Raw genomic sequence first — 23,776 nt, forward strand, 5'->3', positions numbered from 1 at the left:
ATTTTTTAATGAATTGGAGCACTGCCTCCAATCTTTTGTTTTTTTTTTAACCTGGGCAATATACATCATCCATGATAACTACTTATTCATGTCCTTTCAACATTTGCTCAATTTGTCACATCAGAATATTTATTGGGATAAGGTTATACCAAATTGCAGTTGTTTTACTGCTGTTATGTACTTTCAATCAGAGTAATAAAGTTTATTAGCTTTTGAATATGTAGCTCCAGGGGGTATGCCCTATAGGTATCTGGCAAAACCTGTTGTAGCCACTAATGTGAAGAGCACTCTGGGACCTATCAACTTTGAAGGGACATTTTCAAGGGTAGGTAGTAGGAAAGGTACGACTGCTGAATCCTACACAAATGCACTTTATAAGCACTTACACTAGTGCATGGATCATGCAATCCCTAACAGAACCAAGATGCTATCCTCCCAAAAAAGGAAGCCAATCTGGTGGTCCCCTGCTGTAAACAAACTCTACAACAGAAGAAAGAAACTGTTGCAAAAAAGAGTAAAATCCCATGATTGCAGGAACTCCCTGGTCAGGCTCAGTAAGAAGCAGAGATCCCTCATAAAATCCTCCAAAGCAAGTTATGAAAACAAAGTCACCACTGATTCTAAAGACAACCACAAAGCATGCTATAGTTATGTCAAGAATCTCAATGGCAACACTCAGATCTGCTCTGAGTTACAGCACAATGGCACTAAATATACAGAAACAACTGATATTGCCAACATCCTGGCAGATAGGTTCAGTGCTAACATTACCCCCCCCCCCTCATCCCCTAAAGGGCCCATCTCTATACTGGAAGAATGCAAAGTTCCTGTAATCACAGCTGCACAGGTAAAAAACACACTTTCCAAAGCCAAGAACACAGCATCCATGGGACCTGACAACATCCCTGGCTGCATTCTACATGAACTACAGAATGAACTGGCACCCCATCTAAGTACCATGTTCAATCATAGCCTCACCTCAGGCTTTCTGCCCAGTGAATGGTACACAGCAACAGTTATCCCTCTCCACAAAGGGGGAGCCATCACAGACCCTGGGAACTACTGCCCCATTAGCCTGATGAGCCTAGTCTGCAAGGCTATGGAATGTATCACAATGGAACTTATAAACAATGACATTGGTAAGCTCCAGACTCTGGACCCTACCCAGTTTGGGTTTGTAAAAGCCAGATCATGTCTCCTTAACCTGATAGAATTCTTTGAAGCGGTCAACAAAGCCATAGATGAGGGTAAGGTGGTTCACACTGCCTAATTAGATCTCACCAAGGTTTTCAACACCACCCCCACTCTGGAATTATAAATAAACTCACTAAACTAGTATAAATCCCTATGTCACAAGATGGGTTGCCAACTGGCTCATGGACCGAACCCACACTGTGAAAGTAGCAGACTTCAAATCCAACTTCAGACCAGTGACAAGTAGAGTACCACAGGGTTCAGTCCTGGGTCCTCTCATGTTTGGTATCTACTTCTCTTAAGTACCGGCTAACACTGAAGGTCTTTGGCTAACAAAGTTCACAGATGACTGCAAACTAGAAGCCATAATCAAAACTCCTAATGATGTGGGCATCTTACAAAAGGGCCTCATTGAGATAGATGCTTGGTGTCAAAGTCATGGCCTCAAGCTTAATGCCAAAAACTGCATTGTCATCCCTTTTGGTAAAAACTCTGTGCCCACGAACTACCACATAGGCAGTAGTCTACTTAATACCAAAAGTGTGATAAGAGACCTCAGGACACAGGTGGACAGTAGTCTCTCCTTTGATAATTACATTACAATGTCAGATAGTTTGGACAGAACATTTACAGCTTTACCATGGAGTAAGGGGTTCAGGAACCATATCCAGAGCCTTTGTCAACATCATACCATTTACATACCCTCTCAAACATATGAATGAAACTATCAAAATTATCTATCGCTGTAAACTGTGGAAGAAATTTGCTGCCCTTTTATTCTTCTGTGGTCCATTTACTCCCTTCCCCATTACCTTCATGACTCTGGCAAAGTCAGTATCTCCTTTTCATGTTGCCTCTGCCTCTCCTTCTCCTCAGCTTCCAGGTATAGCAGTTTCTCATTCTCCTCAACCAGCAGACATCACAGTTTCTCATTTTCCTTAGTCTCTGTACTCCTCAGTCTTTCTGCTGCTTCTATTTACAAATGCTCGGCCTCCAACTAAAGTGTCTTTAGTTCCAGATGGATTTTTAAGTCCTCGGTAGAATGGTTGAGCTGTCCATTTCTCCACGGCCAGTCTGATCATCCTCTTAATTGCTATTCTCTGATACAGCTCTGACTAAAGTTACAATCATGTCTGCTTTAGTCAGGTTTCCATACACTAGACCTTTAGCCTGGCACATCTAGCCAACTGGCTCCTTGTCAGCTTACCATACTCCCCTGCTGACATGCTTGCCTGCTCTCCCTGTCTAACTAAGCTAACAAAAGAAATAAAACAATTGTGATCTGAACTCTGAATGTTCACTGCATGGCTGATTTAGAGTACAAAAATATATTCAGTGATCACTGTACACAAGCTACAGGAATTCACTATTCACACCACTACAAGCCAATTAATATGTGATGTGGCTATCTCACCCCTATCAAACAATTAATACTTGATGTGGATATCCCACCACTGCCAAACAATTAATATGTGACTCCCATGCACGGGCCCAGTAATCAAGGAGCCTCGATCCTCACCACTAACACCAGTAAGGGAGGTGTACAATTGGAGGATAACAAGTGCACACACAGTAAAGTAAAATTTCCCTTAAGAGCACACAGAAATCACAGTCAGTCTGGGGCTGGTTTCTCCCATTCTCTCCAGGTTCCCACTAAGACTCCCCACTGGCACAGCTATAGGGTTAAGATCTCAGATGAGTGGTCAAGCCAAAACCTCTAGCACCCCCTCTGTCCAACCAGTGCTTTGTGTCCCTGCCCAAGTAGCTGACACACACACACACACTTTGAAATTTGAGTTATATACAAACACACAGACACTCATGGGGAAGGCAGGCACAGGTTCTCTAACTATGCCCCCTTCTGCCAGGACTATGCAGTAGTACCACCTGTCACCAACCATCCTTATCAACTACTATAAAGGCCATTATCAAAGGGTGTCCAATTCTACTGTGCAATATTACTGTTATCCAAATGGTAAGTGTGACGAACAGAAAGGCTATTGGAGTGGCTTGTGCAGTATCACCAAATACATGCAAGTGCTATAAGAGCTTACATATCCCTACACAAAATAGCTACAGTTGAAAGGTTTAAAAATATGTAATAATAAATAATAAAAATGCAATACAATACTTATTAACTCAACACAGTGACAATAGTGAGTTCAGAAATAACAGGAGATTCTTTAAAACAACATTGTAGGATAGTCTGACATAAATATAGAAAACAGCTAAACTAATCTGCTATATTCCTACCTATCTCTAAGGGAAATACTAAGATCTAAGTCCTACTTACAGAGCAAGCAAGTACTGGTGAGTTACAGTCAGATTCAGAACAAAATAGAAAATGCCATCGCCTTCTCTTGAGATAGTTCTTAAATTGATAATAGACATTACTGCTGAGTCATTTGAGATTGCATCATTCTTGTCACTTCTGCTTAAGTTTCCCAGCCTCACAGAACTTAAAATGTACCATTTCTTTGTGATCTGCAGCTGCCATGAAGTCACAGCAATAAAAGCCACTTTAAATGTGAAACTAGTAATTATCTCTGTCTTAAGACAATAGAAAGAATTTCCAGCTGCACACATCCTGTCTCCAAGCTTGAGATCACACACAGTCATAAAATTCTTTACTTATCAGCTTTCTTCCAGCAGAGTGCACTGTGGTTACATTTTTGAAGCTCAGCACATAACACAGTTTTTTACATATGTAACAGAAGCCTGTACATCAAATTAATATTTACAATGACATAGAATTATTTACAAAATTCTATCTGACTGGGATGGCAGCCTCTCAGTTTATCACACCTGGGACCTTGCATAGCCCAGCTACTACACAGCCTGGATATTTCAAGTCTGCAATGGTGTGACCTTGCTCAATTCTGGTATAATTCCACTAGCACTTATAATGTGACAGAAATAATGAATATTGGGTTTATAAAATATGCATCTGTATCTATTTAGCTTAATTTTTTAATGAATTGGAGCACTGCCTCCAATCTTTTGTTTTTTTTTTTAACCTGGGCAATATACATCATCCATGATAACTACTTATTCATGTCCTTTCAACATTTGCTCAATTTGTCACATCAGAATATTTATTGGGATAAGGTTATACCAAATTGCAGTTGTTTTACTGCTGTTATGTACTTTCAATCAGAGTAATAAAGTTTATTAGCTTTTGAATATGTAGCTCCAGGGGGTATGCCCTATAGGTATCTGGCAAAACCTGTTGTAGCCACTAATGTGAAGAGCACTCTGGGACCTATCAACTTTGAAGGGACATTTTCAAGGGTAGGTAGTAGGAAAGGTACGACTGCTGAATCCTACACAAATGCACTTTATAAGCACTTACACTAGTGCATGGATCATGCAATCCCTAACAGAACCAAGATGCTATCCTCCCAAAAAAGGAAGCCAATCTGGTGGTCCCCTGCTGTAAACAAACTCTACAACAGAAGAAAGAAACTGTTGCAAAAAAGAGTAAAATCCCATGATTGCAGGAACTCCCTGGTCAGGCTCAGTAAGAAGCAGAGATCCCTCATAAAATCCTCCAAAGCAAGTTATGAAAACAAAGTCACCACTGATTCTAAAGACAACCACAAAGCATGCTATAGTTATGTCAAGAATCTCAATGGCAACACTCAGATCTGCTCTGAGTTACAGCACAATGGCACTAAATATACAGAAACAACTGATATTGCCAACATCCTGGCAGATAGGTTCAGTGCTAACATTACCCCCCCCCCCTCATCCCCTAAAGGGCCCATCTCTATACTGGAAGAATGCAAAGTTCCTGTAATCACAGCTGCACAGGTAAAAAACACACTTTCCAAAGCCAAGAACACAGCATCCATGGGACCTGACAACATCCCTGGCTGCATTCTACATGAACTACAGAATGAACTGGCACCCCATCTAAGTACCATGTTCAATCATAGCCTCACCTCAGGCTTTCTGCCCAGTGAATGGTACACAGCAACAGTTATCCCTCTCCACAAAGGGGGAGCCATCACAGACCCTGGGAACTACTGCCCCATTAGCCTGATGAGCCTAGTCTGCAAGGCTATGGAATGTATCACAATGGAACTTATAAACAATGACATTGGTAAGCTCCAGACTCTGGACCCTACCCAGTTTGGGTTTGTAAAAGCCAGATCATGTCTCCTTAACCTGATAGAATTCTTTGAAGCGGTCAACAAAGCCATAGATGAGGGTAAGGTGGTTCACACAGCCTAATTAGATCTCACCAAGGTTTTCAACACCACCCCCCACTCTGGAATTATAAATAAACTCACTAAACTAGTATAAATCCCTATGTCACAAGATGGGTTGCCAACTGGCTCATGGACCGAACCCACACTGTGAAAGTAGCAGACTTTAAATCCAACTTCAGACCAGTGACAAGTAGAGTACCACAGGGTTCAGTCCTGGGTCCTCTCATGTTTGGTATCTACTTCTCTTAAGTACAGGCTAACACTGAAGGTCTTTGGCTAACAAAGTTCACAGATGACTGCAAACTAGAAGCCATAATCAAAACTCCTAATGATGTGGGCATCTTACAAAAGGGCCTCATTGAGATAGATGCTTGGTGTCAAAGTCATGGCCTCAAGCTTAATGCCAAAAACTGCATTGTCATCCCTTTTGGTAAAAACTCTGTGCCCACGAACTACCACATAGGCAGTAGTCTACTTAATACCAAAAGTGTGATAAGAGACCTCAGGACACAGGTGGACAGTAGTCTCTCCTTTGATAATTACATTGCCACAGTAGTCATGAAATCCTTCTACGTGGCACACCTCCTCACAAAAGGTTTCTCATCCAGGAAAAACAAGGTCATTGTTCCCCTCTACTCATCACTCATTAGACCCATTATAAAGTACAACACCCCTTTTGGTATGTACCTCACAAGACATCTACAACAACTGGAAAGGCCACAGAAATACCTCACAAAGAGAATTACCAGCCTGAAACAGATGCCCTACGCAGACCATCTCAAAAAACTCCAGCTTTACTGCGTCGCATATTACCTACTCAGAGGCAATCACTGCCTAACATACAAAGCTAAGTCAAACCCAGAGCTGTTGGACATGCTCCACTTAAAGAAATCCCAGTCACTCTGAGCTACATTTTCTAGGGACCTAAACCTTGTCACCACAATAAACAGAACATGCTGAAGGGATAGATTCCTGTCCCAGAGACTTTCCATACTCTGCAACAAACTACCTATCTATGTCAAACAAAGCTCCTCATTAGCACTCTTCAAGAAAAATCTTGATGATTGAATGGGAGATAGGAAATTCACCCAGGGGATCACTTCTATGACTCTGCTTGACAGAATCACAGGAAAATAATTTTCTTGGGTGGCGGAAGCCAGAGTACCATTTGGCTAGGCTTATATAGGTCCTAGGGCCAATAGCGCAGTGCCTACCTATAAACCTATAAGATGACTTAGATGAGGACAATGTACCTACATCACATGCTGGATAAAACATATGACACACATATTACACTGTAATGTTAAAGATGGGAGATGATATGTGGGAGATGATATGTTTTTCTGTTGCCCATATGTGATATAGCAATACACAAATCCTAACCATACCACAGTGCTAGAGCCAGATTATGGACAACATCTGTTGTCTGTCAGCTTCTCTCTGTAAAACAAATGTTAGAGGGCAATTGCTGCAGCACTAGTAGCAGGTTAACTGCCACAATGCATGGACAGCCGAATGTGAGAGGAAAATGTAATGTGTTAATGTGTGCACGGTATGTTTGCACATGTAACACATAACCATGGCCACTACTTGGTATACATGCACAAGAGTGCATATACAGTCCAACCAATTTATTTTTTTTATTTATTAATTTGACATTTGTTAACCAGGTTGGTCCAACTGAGCCAGTGACCCATTTTTAGTGGAGACCCAAGGAGAAAAGCTCCAAATACATAAACTATAATATTGCTAGGAAGTACATACAAATATAGGTTAATCACTGCACGTCTATAATCTAACCTACAATAATTAACATCCCATACACATGTGAGTTCTGCAAATACAAATATAATACCGAAGAAGTAATAGCATACATCAAAGTTCTTATTAAAAACATACTTCAGTTTGAAATGATGCAAACATTGGTAAGTAGCACAATTATAATCAACACAACAGTCTCTAGATTCCTGTACCAGAGACTTCCCATACCCTGAAATAAACTACCTATCGATATAAAACAAAGCTCCTCATTAGCATTCTTCAAGAAAAATCTTGATGACTGGATGGGAAATAGGAAATTCACCCCGGGGATCACCTCTGTGGCTCTGCTCGACAGTGGCACAGGAAAATAATTTTCTTGGGTAGCAAAAGCCAGTGTATCTTTTTGGCTGGGCTTGTGTAGGCCCCAGGGCCGATAGCCTAGTACCTACCTATGAACCTATGAACAATTGCTGCTAGTGAATGTCTTCTAATGCACACAACTCCCTCCATATGTCACTTTATATATAGTTATGGACATGTCCAAAAGTAGAACATGTCATGGAGAATGTATCCATCGCCAATGTGAGTAGTTCAATCAAGGCTGTGGAATGGCATGCATAACACAGCATACCTGTGGAAAAAATTACATCAGCTGAACATTTTTTTATTGGTCAGCATTAAGCATGGCAAGCATATGCAAAGTAAGCACATGTAACATATACTGGCATTAGAATGGAATGATGCCAGACGTGCCTCATGCCACATTAACATAACTGAAATTTGACAAAATAAAACATTGTAAACATCAAGATAACATTATTATTGGGACCTGCACTGTTTAATAATGCTGTCTACCTCAGTAAACTGTCCAGCTGAGTGTCTGGTAGCACATCATTATTTCCATTATTTTCCCCTTGCATATGTACACTGAGCAATTATGTCTGTGTGTGAATGTAAATTGTAGTCTCTGTATGCAATAAGGCATATGAACAGCAAGTGAAATTATTAAAATGAAGACAAAGTGAGATGACAATATTGTGGAAACTAGCAAGCCATATGACAAATGTTTTAGACAGGCAGCATGGTAATTGGATTACCCAACATCAATATAAGGAATACAACAGTAACAAATAGTTATAATGTTCATGACACAGTAGAATCTAGTGTATCTTGTACAAACAGTATTGCAGGTCTATAACTGTATGCATACTTACAATTATTAGCAATCAGTAGCCTGCAAAACTGTAACAACCTAATGATGCATGCTAATTATGAAATGTTGCAAAGAAATGCCTATCTGCACATGTATCCCCAAAAACAGGATACACATACATTGTAACAAGAGCATCCGAGGTGTTATAGACAGATGCAATACCAATGTTGAACTGAAATGCATGCCACACAATCTGCACACAACAGTGTGAACACTAACACAGCAGACACCATTACATCTGGGAATAAACAGACTATGCTCAAACTCAACAGATCAGTCACTGGGAAACACATACACACATACCACGTGCCAAAGCATGCATATAAGCAACTGTCAAACACTACAGAATTGTATTCAAAAAAATATCCACCTTATCATATAAGTTACAGATACACAAACTTCACTGTCATTTAGGTTGTGGCCTACATTTCAAAAAACTGTCTTCAGAAAACATAGCTTGCTGCTAAAGTATATTTCAACATTTTTGTATTTCAGATTTTTAAGCTCGGGTATAGCGGGATTGTTGCACTTAGCTTCCTGTAGCAACAATGAGTATTCCTGCATTTTAATTAATATACTTGGTAATGTAAATGTATGGCCTTGTAACAAATATCAGATGCATTTCATTTAACAAAACAGAAAAATTAAGCAATGGACTTGTCTCCCTCCACTGCTCCTTAGGCCTGTGCATCCGCTTGATGCAGAGGGCACAATTTTGGGTCCTGTGGTCATTGCATGAAAAAATAAAAGAGCAACTTTGAATGATGTAGTACTCAAATAACAGGGATATACATTGGTCAGATCAAGTTCTAATGTATCTTTGAAGAACATCATAGCATTGCTATATACATTTTGCACTGTTACACATAATAGACTTTTCCATCTTTGAACACAGATCAGAAGATATTAGAGTCAAACCTGCAATTCTAATTAACATCCACATTCTAGTCCTGACACCCAACTGTCTAATTCATCTTGCTTGAACATGTTTGTTGTGAATGTGGTGAAAGACTTTGGGTTATGAATGTGCAGGGATGGGCTACTAATATGGATCATGGCTTAGGAATTCAAAAAAGGAACATGTGCTGGACATATAGGAAAATAATCTGCTAGAATGAATTCATGTCAGCAATGTGGTCACAACCAGTAGAAGCAAAGGGAAACCTTCATCCCTCAGACAGCGGGACAGTGTCATTAATCACATTGCTTCTGATAACAGGGACATAAAAGGTGCTGTGCATCAGGGGCATAGTAAGGCACGTGGGAGGACTGCATTTACAGATATTCTTTGTCAAAATGCACATTACAAATCAAATGCTTGCATCACTGTATTCCCTGGATCTGCATTTCAGCTATAAGTCTAAACATCTGACTCCTTCAAAAGATAAGATATGGTTGTTGAAGTGAATTCAAGGATGTATGGCAAAACAAAACTTGATAGCACTTTTGAAAATAATACCACATTGCATAAACCTGTTTGCAAACATGTAACAGTCTAGTGCGAGCTTTACATATAACCTTGCATTTAAAGAAATGCAGTTAACAGAACATGATCAATTGCAAAGATATTCACAGGAATTTGATGAATAACTGAGTTATTCATAACCAAGAATATTCAACAATCCTTGAAATACACAAAGATAACAATATAATTATACATTTCTCCTATGTGGAGAACTGGAAATGAACCCAGAGCAGTCCAAAATACAGGCATCCTGGCCTGTTTATTTACAGGCCAAGATAACAGGCAGAAAATGTTTCTTCTTAATAAACAGGTATTGCATGTGTTTATCCATATTACCTGTAGATACAAATGAATACAGAAACTTTTGACACTTATTGGCCATTCAAATCTAAAGAAATAAGAGCTATCAATACATAACTGAAAACATATATGTAATCAGTCAGATAGTCATTTCTCTTAGCTTAAACAAATGGAGCAGTAGTAATAATGTTCACATTATTAAAAGGAATGAAGTAAAGAAGCTATGTATGAGTCACTATTCAAACATATATAGCTAGAGTAGGCAATAATGTAATAGTATAATGGATAGCTATGATATGCATAGTCATCAGCAGCCTAGGCACTATTGGTATCAGTGATACACAACTATAGTGGATGAGTGAAGTAATATTGGTATATGTTGGAAAACAGATGTACATCTATAACGCTCGGTATTATGTATTTTATAAATATTAGTAAATAAACATCATGAGACTAGAACCAACACTTACATGGAGAGCAGTCACCACATCTTCTTAATTATTCAAATGAGCTAATTCTCAGAACAGCTACATAGTGGTTATAAAACCTCTGTACAAGATATGTTTGGGATACAGTTAAATCTATAAATTCCATAGGAATACTCAGTGGATACATAGCATTGTGACACTTATTGTAGGCATCCACTGGCTGTATCCACACCTTAGTGACCCTCCAATGAACCTCCTATGTGCCTCTTCAATGCAGATTACTGTAGCAGTGGTGACCCTACACTCCAGTCTGGTAGATCCCTGTACATCTTAAGTGCTCACTCAAAATCTGATTCCAAATGTCGATCATCACACATTTCATTGGTCTGGATATCATCTGATGCTCCACTCCAGCATAGATGATCAGCATCTGGGTTGTGTACTCCTCAGTCCATTTGGGCATATGGACACATTGAAGCCTTCTGGATGTAGCCATCTTGGTAATGTTGATACTCCAATAGAAAATGTAGTAAAACTGGAAAAATGTTCACTGAGGTCCCAGTCAGTTCGCAAGTAGCAATAGTCTGATCTGTAAATGTATAAAAAAAATCAATATTTAAAAGTGGTGTTTATTTTGTGTTATCAGATCATTGCACGATAATGGGTATACAGTATTCGTAGTACCATTTATCAATATCTATTGGGTACTTGTGCGTACCACCTTTCCATCACACCAAGCTATTGGTTAATGTGCTGAATTTTGAGATCTTATGCAGATATGTGCAAATGGAATTCCAAAACCTGGAATTTTAATGAGCCTCATTAATGATGTATGGTGCAAATGATACTTAAAAGATCGATGCACATTAGGTGCTCCTACATTTAGTTATAACTGAGTCATAGATAGCTGATAAGGTAAATTGGCACCTGCAAGCATTTTTGTTTTGGTAAGTATTACCTCTGTTAACATTACTCATTCTGAAATGTACTTTTTTAGAGTTATTTTTATGGAAAATGTGTGCATTAAGACCAATACTTGAAACTTACTGGAGTGTTGTTTGATTTATGTGTATCCATATAGGTATTACCATCTGCATTGAAGACATGCATTAATTTCTCAAATGCAGTTGTATAGACAAATTTACATAGCAAAAGTGAACAGTACATAAAGGTGAATTTAGGGATTGTTTGTATATCTTGCAGGTGACTCCATACACTTTGTGGTGTATGCACAGAAACCTATGGATTCAGACAGTATCTGTATGTTATATGTCTTTTTGTTGTTACAGATATTTATTCATGGATAGTTGTTAACACAGGTCTTATAGCTAATGGTTCAATATAAAAAGGGTTCATACTATGTGGCCTGCTTATGGATACTGGGCTTTCTGATGTTCTTAATAAGTTGTTCAATTGATAATTTGTGTAGTATTTTAATGTGAGATGCATGCAGACTCCTCTGGCATGATGGCATTACCTTTGCATCTCCATTCAATGGATATGTAGTATAAGGGGTTTGAATCCTGAATACAGCATCTACAGATATCAGAAGTTATGTTGATTAAACCACTATTATGTATGCAGAAATTATTGTAAGTTTTTATGTTACAGTGTTTCATAGATTTTTGCATTTCACAGGAATGTGTACTGTTTATGGTGACATAAGCTGCCACATAATAATCTGCATAACTGGGCCCCCACATGAATATGAGCATGTGCATATCAGTGACTTTCATATGACAAACAGACCTAGGGAAGACAATTTCTCCTCACAGGAGAATGAAATTATAATAAATGCTCTGTGACAACATTAATGGAGAGTCCTTGGATGGGAAATAATACAGTATGGAGGAATTAAGTATGGGCTTACATTACAAACATAATTATTACAGTTGGAGATCACAACAGATCCCATGAAGCCTGTCAACAATGCTACTCTGACATGATTCTCCATGCAGCCAATGGGTTACAATGGAATAAGAGATCAAGAGATGTCACAGGTGGTGGCCCACCACTGACTCCCTGATGAGATCACAATATTTGTTGCCTCCCTGCATATGGGGAATAGGGAGTGATGCACACCCAGGGATGAGAAGGAATCTGGAGTTCCAGGCCGAACATGCATGTTTTATTTAGTATGACATGGATTACTATGGAGTAATTCATCACATATTGTGGTTGCATGCATTTCTATCTATAGTCATTTCAGATTTATAGCAGCAGAATTGAATCATGCACTCAAATCCACACAGGGTGATGGTGATGAACATAAGTGTGATGACACACAGTCATACAACTGCAGTACAGACAGAAGTGTCCAACCAGCTTGTGTAATACTATCTGCATTAATGTTCACAGGTCCACCTATTTCGACACAACACCAGGGAATGGTAGGTGAGTATCTCCATACAATGTTACTGTGACCACTACCTGTTATTGCCTCAGCTACATCTCATGGCACAGTTGTTCATAGGTTCATAGGTTGGTACTAGGCTATCAGACCTAGGACCTATACAAGCCTAGCCATAACAATTCCCTAGCTAGTTCTTCCCACAGTATTTACTGTTAACTTTCATATTGCTATTTCCCTAAAATTGTACACAATAGGTACATGCAGTGAGGGCCCTGGTCATGCAGACAGACCAGGCATGTTACCATAACAGCTTTATAGTTTGCAATAATGTACAGCAGACTTTTGATACTTGACATTACAGTCACTGTTTTTCAACACAGGCATCTGACCAAAAGGTGAACACCCATAACATGAGTATCTGCAACCACTGTTACTGTGTCATATATGTCATGCTGTCCATACTATGTTGCCTGCATGCATAACTGTGTTGTCTTTCTCTTTACTTTACCACTGCAGGATCTGCTGTGCAACACACAAATTCAAAACAGTGGGAGTATGTCATTGTTATGCTATTATATATCATGCATACATGTCATTGCGGTTGCTCCTATTGTTGTCCTTCACTAATACTGTGTCCATCTATCCATTCAAAGGACAGTCTGCAGAATAATCAAGTGCAGAAACAAGTGGTATGTCTATGTAATACCTACTGTATATTTTAATACTGTTTGAATGGTTCATGCTGGCAATGATGCAATTAATAATGCTGATTTTCTTTCCCTACAATAGATGAAGTTTATCCCTCTTCTACAGTGCCATTTCCCCACAAGGACTTGTCAGGTGTGTATTATGTTTGCATTCATCACATATGTCATGTATGTTGGATATGTAACCTAATTCTCACCTCACTGTTATGTAGATTCCATAACCCATACAAAGACAAGACCTAATGGTAAATATGTATTATCTGTAATATTGCAATGAGATATAAGTGTTGTAAGTCTTTAATGACATACAGCATGTGTGTAAGCATGTTGCCCTGATCTGTGTCATCTGTCTCTTCTTTTAGCATGTCAACCACCTGCATCCTCCATTGGCCCATCCAGTGATCACAATGTCAGATCTGATGTATCTCAGTATGGTAGGTATCAAAGCCCTTGGCACACATTTCAGTGACATGGTGATACAATCCAGCCAAGATGATGACAGTCATGTGAATGCAGCTGTAGCATTTAACATGGAAGGAAACTTGTCCAGGCATTCTAATAATGAGAAGACATCGGATGGTGGACAGGATGAGGCCTGTGAACTACAGACCCAAGTTGATACTGTAGCTGATGTTGACAGTTCCCCACAACACATTGATACTGCCTGTTGCAGTAGACATTGACATTTAGATGGTGTGCATGGGTGGTTGTCAGAGGGTGTCTGTCTATTCCTGTAGGTGAATGACTGTTCCCAGCAATGTCATAGATCTGCCATTCGTGCACTTGCCTGTGCCAAAGATCATGTTGCACACCAGCTGGCTGTGCTGCATGAAGGACAGTAGTGCAGATGCAGTAAGGTAATAGCATCTTTGGCTGCAAAGAATGAAAGTATGTTATCCATGTCTTGGTCACTAGAATCCCTAGTTCTTACAGTACTACAGCAATACCATAGTACCAGCAGGGTTCTGCAGGTCCTGATTATGCTTAGCTGATTGCCACATGGGAAAGGCAGGCCACCTCTTAGCAAAACCAACCTTGCCCATTGGGCATCAGTGTGTAGGCTCCAACATAAAAACACACTGATAGCTTATCTGCTGTGGGCCCAACAGTCATGACCAGACAATCTTAGTCATTCTCCTTCACCTCCACATGCTGGCATCCCCCCATCAGTTTCCTCTGCAGAGCAACCTGGGCCAAGTGTTTCCATTTAGGTAGGGGAAGTTCAGAATGTGGCGTGAGCCATCAATGTGGGTGCCCTAGAATGCATTAGAGTAATACAGACTGTTGATCTACTATGTTTGATAGTGCCATTTTCACCCCATGACAATAATGATCATTGTGCAGAACACTGACATTGTCATTTGTCTGTGTTCATTGAAATCTAATGCCATTGGAGTATGATACTTTTACTATGTTTAACTGGCTCCATTCATTACATTACTTTGCTGATACTTTAATATATTTGGCTTGTGATATTAACATCAGTTTGGCATTATGTCTTGAGTTGTTTACCTGTTTTCAGCTTTTTATAGTAGACAGATAGGAATGTGTTGCACTGATGCTTGTCCCTCATTATGTGCCATACACAGATACAAAAATATGAGTCTGTAGCATACTTATGTCAGTTGTGCCTTGAGTGGATGATCCCTGTTATGATAGATTTGTATATGTTCATAATGTCGTATGCTATGATTGTGTTGGTATATCTGATACTCAGTGTGTAAATCTAGTTGGTAATTGCCATTAGATGCAATCATTGCTGCTGTGCTGGGTAATGTCTTTACATGTGTCTTGTTATGAGTCAAGATTATGTGTCAGATACTGTCATATTGCCTGGGCCTGCACTTCTTGTTGCCCCCTCCATTTCCCACACCTGTGTCTTCTGCCCTCTCATGTTCTTCTGCTCCTCGTCTGGTACCTGAATTATGTCATCTTCAGACATCTGGAGTTCTAGGGTAGTTCACCCACACCTCCAGGTGGAAGATTGCCATGTGCTGCTCTAGTAAGCATGTTTTGTAGTATGGTGCACACTATTATCATCTGTGCTGCCTTCTCAGGTGTGTATTTCATTATACCCCATATGTATTCAGACATCTGAGCTTAGCTTTCAGTACACAAAATACATGCTCTATGGTATTTCTTATTGTTGCATGTGCCGTATTGTAGGCTTCCTCTGCAGGGCTTGATGGTTCCCTGAATGAGGTCATTAGCCATATCTCAGGTGGGTAACCACATTCATCTGTTGTGGGGAGTAAAGAGACATATTGTCAGCATGGATATTGTTGGAAGGGATCTCCTTGGCTTACATCCTAGCTGTGTTCCTGTACTTACCCATTAGTAGTTCCTCAGGTATTTCACCTTGCTAGAATGCAGCTTTCAGAGCACTTTACCTTCATATGGCAGCATCAAGGACACTTCATGGGTGTGGTGCCATGTGGTTTGTTTTGCTGCCATCTGTTGCACATCTGAACTAGCACTTCAGGGATAACCATCTCTTTCTGTTAATATATCTGTCTGCTTCTAGATGATCTGGGGTCCTGATAAGGATGTGGGTTCAATCTTTTGTGGAAAGTTTATAAGGTTATAGAACTGCTGCATTACAGTTCTCCACTCCATGGGGTGGATGGAAAGTGTATGTAGTCATCCACATTGCTACTCACTGCTGCCAGGAAATTTGCCATGGTATGACTGGCAGCTGTCTGTGACACTCCCACTGCATCCCCATATGTCTTTGGAATGTCCCAGATGAAAGTAAACCTAGGCTGACACACATTTGTGTTTCAGGTGGCATGAGGTTGTTTTGCAAGGTTCACATAGACATGTGTAGAGCACATATGTTTTAAACTGCCTGCACCAGCAGTCTGCATAGGCTGTACCTGTCAGTTATTTGTTGGTCTGACAACTGGTTTGGTTGCAGCCTTGCTCTGCCTCTAGCTGGCTGCCTTCTAGCTGCACAGCCACATAATCATCCATAGCTTGTATTACTGCAACCTGTTGCAGTTCATTGAGTACACATTTCATTTTTCTTGTATTGCTTTTTTTTGTAGTATTATTATGGAATACAGCCAGATCTGTAGTAGTAACTTCTTTTCCTTGTAATGCCATGCACTATATGCTGAAGATTTTGAAAACAGAGTTGGCATTGCAGTTTATCGCACTTAAATTGTGTTGGTAGTGCACAATATGTTTTGGAATTTGAAGAGTGTGAGTGGAATCTGTAATTATACTATGATGAATAACTAAGTATTCAGCCTGCTTTCAGTGTAACTTCTGAAATTGCATCATAATCTGTTGCACTGAAGTCTTCCTTCAGTGTACTGTACTGTCCACAAACAGGATTTCAAATCTGGCCCCTTGTCTCTGACTCTCGTCCTATGCTAGTTTGTTTCTTCTGTCTTGTTCCTTGTATTATAAGTTTTCAAAATGGATGAGAAATCAAAAAATTATAGTAACGTTGCTTTAATGGTTGTTCTATAGTTTGTTCATAGATTGGACAGGCAACTATAACAGTGTATTGTAGACAGATAGAGGGAATGAAAGAGTAGTTTGGAAGGGAGATAATAACTTGGTACTGACAGGAGTAAGCTATTTCTATGTAATTTAGATGATCCCACTTGGTTCTTGTTTCTGAGGAAGATCCCACTGGCACACAATCTGACCATTGGGTGATGATTTCTGTTTGGTGAGCCAGGCTGTGAGAGAACTGTGTATGAACTATGTTTCATATGCAGTGACATGCCAGTAGACAATGGCACCTGTTGGTGTTCTGCTTTGGTATTGACAGTTGCACTTGTGTTTTCTCTGTCTGGCATATTGAAGTCCAAGGGTAATGTCAAGGTTGCTATATCTGTGAATTTGGGCTCAGATATGTGAGCAAGTTGATCTGGGAGTTGAGTGTGAAGGAGGAGAGGAATAAACTGCCATTGGCATTGAATGTACAGAAACTATTTAGCTTTCAAGTGGTGTCACAGCCCTTGTATTCTCCCTCCCTGTTTTGGGCTCATGCCCTTTTCCTCTTCACATTTGAAGTCCTGATTATTTGGAAGGGAAGGCTGAATTTGTTGAGATATAATGTATTGTTTTTAAGCAAGGGTGTTGCACTGAAACTGGATAGTTCATTCAATATTTTATACACTTAATATCACTGTTTCAGTGATGTGGAATGATGAATTCAGCTTGCTCCCTGTCTAGGAATGAGACAGCATCATAGCATGAAAGACTTTTTTTCAATTCATCTGGTTTTGTATGTAAACTTATTAATGATTATGTACAAATACAATAGCTAGTAACATTAAGTCTTACTCTGTAATAAATAAAACTTGCAATCTAATAGAAAATAGAAACAATAACTTGTATGATTATGTGCTGTCTTACTGTAATGCAACAGCCTACTTGCTTCATAAATTAAAAATGAGAAGTATACCCAATATATTAAACACCAATTCAGCTAGGTAATTATAAAAAAGATACTGTATTAACTGAAGGAGAAGGAGGAAGGGAATAATAATAGAAATAAATAATAAGAAGGAAAGATGAGAAAGCAAGAAGGGAGAAGAGAAACAAAAAGATACAGAGAAAATGGAGGGAAAGATGAGGGGTAAAAATAGCGATACTTAAAGAAAATAGTCATCATCTGCATTGCTTTTTCTAAATACTCAAATGTGAATTCAATAAACGTTTAACAAACAGAATAATGGGCAAGTACTAGTTCAAACTAAAATACACATAGAACACGTGTTCATTTATAATTACTACAAGCAAATTTTCAGCAGTTGAATATATACTGAAGAGTTCTGATTGAGCCAATAATTACTAAATGTAAAACTTGTTGGCTAGATTGTGAGAAAGGAATAGCTTACTTAATATTTAATGTTACTAGGCTAGGAATTTTTAAAATTCCATATACTTAGATAAAGAACTTTATTTTTGTGTACATATTTTTAAATAAGAATTTTATATTGCTTTGATATATACTGTTTCCCCCAGATTCATTAAGCAGCCATGCAGGAATAAGTTATTCCTGAATGGCAAGGACCATTCCTGTTCAGCACGGCAGCCCACCATGCATATGTATGAAGGCGCGCTGCCATGCTGTAAAACGGACACGGTTCCATGTACAAGCGCAGGGGCCATGTCTGAGAGCAGAGCTTTCACAATACACATGCCCCCTGCATTCCAGTATTGCCATTCAGCAATTTATAATGAGCGAGAAAGCTCGTAACATGCCCAACCCATCAGGATAAAAAATCTGGACAAAGCCATAAGGGGCAATTGTCCCTACCAAGCCAAAAGTTAATAGAATAACAGATTAACCATAAGCACATAGTGCACACCTCCCAACCTGTCAGAGTAAGGAATGTGGACAAAGCCAAGCAGAAAGTTTATAGAATAACAGGTTCAGCATTAGTATGGATATTCTGAAGGGTACAAATAAAAAAAAACACAACAAATACATTTTTTTAATACATGCAATAAAGTTTAAGGGTAGCTGTATGGGTGTGTCCATTGCTTAGCTACGCTTAGCCCAGCTGAAACAGCACGATAAGTTAAAAAGCAATAGACATCCAACATAAGCATAAGTGCAATAGTGTAGCAGTTAGAGCATATGCTTTGCACCTAGTCATTCAAGGTTCAAGTGTCACTAAAGTCACTTCCATTTTGTATGTGTTCATAGGTTCATACTAGGCTATCTGCCCTAGGGTATTTACAAGCCTAGCCAGAGTGTGTTTGGGTTTCGCCACCCATTTTAAATGAATTTTGCTATGCCCTTTTTTGAGGTTAGTATACTGTGCCTCTGTCTAACAGTGACACAAAAGTGATACCCGGAGTAAATCTACGATCTCCCATCCACTCATCAAGATTCCTCTTGAAGAGAGTCAATGAGGGACTCTGCCTAACCTGGACTGGGATTTTATTCCAGAGTGAAGGGAACCTCTGGGTTATGAATCTGTCCCTCCAGCATGTCCTATTTATTTCAGTGCTGCGGTTCAAGTCTCTCGAGCACGTAGCTCGATGGGATTTGGATTTTATGAGGTGCAGCATGTCCATTAATTCTGAGTTGGACATGGCTTTATACGTCAGGCACAGATCGCCTCTGAGCAGGAGGTATGCCACTGAGTAGAGCTGGAGTTTCTTTAACCGGGCAGCATATGGCATCTGTTTGAGCCCTTTGATCCTCTTGGTGAGGTACTTTTGGTGTCTTTCCAGTTGCTGCAGGTGTCTGGTAAGGTACATCCCAAAAGGGGCATTGTACTCAATTATGGGCCTGATGAGGGATGAGTAAAGAGGTACGATGACCTCCCCTGATCTAGATGTGAATCCCTTCATGATTAGCTGTGCTATATAAAATGTTTTTCTAACCACTTTGGCCACGTGGTTGTCGAATGAGAGATTGCTATCAACTTGGGTCCCCAGGTCCCTAATTACTTCTTCCGTACTTAATGGATTACCATCTATGTGGTAATTTGTGGGCACTTTGTTTTTGCTGAAGGGGATGACTATACACTTTTTGGCATTTAGCTTGAGGCCATGGCTCTGGCACCAGTTGTCTGTTTCTATGAGGCCCTTTTGTAGGATACTTGTGTCAGCTGGAGAGTCGATTATGGCGCACAGTTTGCAGTCATCTGCGAACTTGGTCATCCACAGTCCTTCTGTGTTGGCCTGTACCTCCAAGAAATATATACCGAACAAGAGAGGTCCCAGGACTGAGACTTGTAGGATGCCACTTGTAACTGGTTTGGAGTCTGACATGGCTCCAGCAATTCTAACCATGTGGGTTCTGTCCTTGAGCCAGTTTGCAACCCATCTAGTGACATAGGGGTTTATATTTAAGCTGGTGAGCTTATCTATAATGCCTGAGTGGGGTATTGTATCGAAGGCTTTTGTGAGGTCCAGGTAGGCTGTGTGGACCACCTTCCCCTCATCAATGGCCTTGGTGACTGTTTCAAAGAAATCGACCAGGTTTAAGAGGCAGGATCTGCCCTTAACAAAGCCGAACTGGGTAGGATCCAGTGTCTGTAGGTCCCCAATATCTTTATTTATGAGGTCCATGATGATCCTTTCCATAGCTTTGCAGACCAAGCTAGTCAGGCTTATGGGGCGATAGTTTCCAGGATCCGTTGAGGCACCACCTTTGTGGAGAGGGACCACTGTTGCTGTACGCCACTCTTTGGGTACATATCCTGTAGTAAGGCTGAGATTGAACAGTAGTTTTATGTTTGGGTTTAGTTCTTCTTGGAGTTCATGTAGGATGCAGCTCGGGACACCGTCTGGTCCCATTGATGCTGTGTTTTTTGCTTTGGAGAGGGCGGCTCTTACCTGAGCATCTGAGATGTCAGGAGGGCAGCACTCTGCTGGGATAGATATTTGCCCTTTTTGTTGGGAAGGGGGGGGAGAATTTTGCGCTGAACCTTTCAGCTAGGATGTTGGCAATGTCTGTGGGTTCGGTGTATTTTTTGTCATTTTGGACTAATTCTGAGCATATCTAGGAATTCCCACCCAGGTTCCTAACATAACTAAAGAAAGCCTTGTGATTATCCTTAGTGTCCTGTGCAATTTTTTTTTTTACCCACTGGTAGTTGCACATGGATAGTCTCTGATGCTTCTTGCTGTGCCACCAACCTGGAGGTGTGGGTATCTTTGACGAATATTGATACTCCCCCTCCTTTTGTGGTTCGGTCCAAGTTTTGGGGCCGAAAAACATGGTATGAGGTATAACCTGGTAGTGCTGGGGTGCTCTCGGGAGCCTTGAACCAGGTTTCTGTTACTGCACAGATATCAATGTTCTCCATGCTAAGGAGAGTTTCGATTGCGTGCATCTTGAGGTTTAGACTTCTGGCATTGAGTAGCATTACTCTTAGTTTCTTATCCCTTGTGATACCTATGGAGGTGGGTTTGTCTTTTGAGCCTTGCCTAAAAAAAGACACTATGGGGGTGGCAAGAGCCTTTGCCAATATCCGAAAGCCCAGGGGTGACAGGTGCAAGCTGTCCCTAGCGAAGCATGGTGGCTTGTCGAGCATGTCATCCCAGGCTGACAGGCATTGGATCCCCTTTGAATGACACCAATACATAAGCTAGTTGTTGAAATTGATCATCTTGTCTTCATATTATGGTATCATTCTTGGTGAGGGTAAGATGCTACTCAAGGTCAGGGTCATACCGGCCTGGGCTACATGCTCAGAGAGCTCCTCTATGTCTCTTTTCATGTAGTCTTTTCGTGTACGTCTCAGGACATTCGCACCAGCATGGACAATGACTGAGTCATATTTGTACTTGCCTTGGAGTGACCTGAGTGCTTGTGTTATGTGGCGGATCCTAGCGCCCTACAGGCAGCTCACCGTGACCTTCTCCTTGTTCAGCCTGGTGAGCGGAACGTCAGTGTGCCTGACGATAGAGTCACCTATTACAAGTTTATCAGGTGTGTTGTTTAGCCTTAAGGGCTGTGACTGTTTGGCACACTGGCTTTGTGAGCTATGTGTTGCACGTGTTTTGTTTTGGGGTAGTGGTTGCTTGGGTGTCTGTTTTGGAGGTCTCTGCTGCTTAGGCAGATTTTTTAGAGCCTCCGAGTATGTTTTTGTGTGTTTATGTGTTTGGTTTGCTGTCGTGGCAGGTCTATGTGAGACTGGAATTGTAGTGAGTGTGATTTCCTTCTCCTCCTGACTGGTTACGCCAGTACTGAGTTGAGAGAGCTTATCCTCCAGTTTGGCTATATGGTTGCGTCTCTCATATGTGTTGGAATTTGTTGGGAGGAGGAGATGGTTGTCTGTGTACATGAGGCAGTTGTAACATTGCCTCAAGATTCCCAGATTCACCAGCTGGACCGGAGAGGAGATTGACAACTGACCTTTGGACATGCTAGAATAGTATTGGGAATTCCTTTATAATTGAAAAAAGGGCCAATGTTGAACAAGGTACTCAAGGGGAGTTTGTGAGGGTGTAGTGCTTTTAATTTTTTAGTGCTGACTTATATAATTGTTTTAGTGAGCAAGTGCCAGGCTTTAGAGTAGGAATAGGGTGTTTATTATGACAACTAGATCAGTTCTAAGGGAAAAAGTGAAGAGCAGACTTTGTGGAGTCGAGAATGGTTAAACCCAATTAAGCGGTGTTGCCCAATGCTGCGCTATGCGCAAAATCGTGCAAAGCCATGCTAAAGCGGGTTTTATACAAGGGGGACTTGAAAGATCTAGAAATTGGCCCAAAACGGCCAATAGACTACAAGATTCTTGTGGTGGGAACACTCCTCCAGGGATAGATAGGCTGCTCTAAGCTCCCCACTGCCACTGGTGAACAGAGAAGCCTCCCTTTATCCAAGAAAGGAAATGGGCAACACACGAACTTTCCAAAAGTCCAGAATACAGCAAATCCTGTATTTGGACTACTCTAGGTTAGGAAAGACGGGAAACAAGGATCATTTTTTTTTTTTTTTGCAACAAACAGCAGGAAAATGCAATAAGGACCATTTAACATTAAAATTTTAATTTTTGTATATTTATGTAAGAAGTAACTGAATTTTCTCAACCAGAGTAGTGTATTAGGCCCAGATGTGAGGTGTCAGTGTAATAAAGTAGTGAAACCCCCATATAAACACAAGTGCCCCATACAGTATAGTCACACAAGAATAAATTAATTGCAGCACATTGGGAGGTGTCAGGGAAGGTAAATAAATCTATATTATGTAATGACTGATGAGTCAATCCCATACAGGTGGTAGACCAATATAATAAAACATGCAATGCTAAGCATTGCACAGCTATGTTGACCAGGCGTAAGCATTGTGTACATATAAATGCTAAGCAATGAATAGCCCAGCTAAGTTGATTTGCCCATTGGTAAGCAATGCTGAACCTGCCCCTTTAATCACTGCTAACTTTAGCTAAGCAGGTTTGCCTGTAGCTTAGCTTAGCTCAGCATTTTTAAAACTATCCAATCATGGCAAAGGGTGGGAAACTGGCTATATTTCAACCCCACAGGTGAGAATAGAGCTCATAACTGGTTGTAGCTCTCTCCGGTAGGCAGTATGGCAGGTGTTAGAGAGGGGATGCGTTTCCAGTCGTAGTGCTGTGGCATACAGGAGTCCAAGGTCATAGTAGGACTCTTGGTAAAAAAAACATGATATGGGACTGCTGCAGAAGGGCTCCCAATA

The sequence above is a fragment of the Protopterus annectens genome, chromosome 6.part0 (assembly GCF_019279795.1).
Source record: "Protopterus annectens isolate FY-2018-M chromosome 6.part0, PAN1.0, whole genome shotgun sequence".
Classification (NCBI taxonomy): domain Eukaryota; kingdom Metazoa; phylum Chordata; order Ceratodontiformes; family Protopteridae; genus Protopterus; species Protopterus annectens.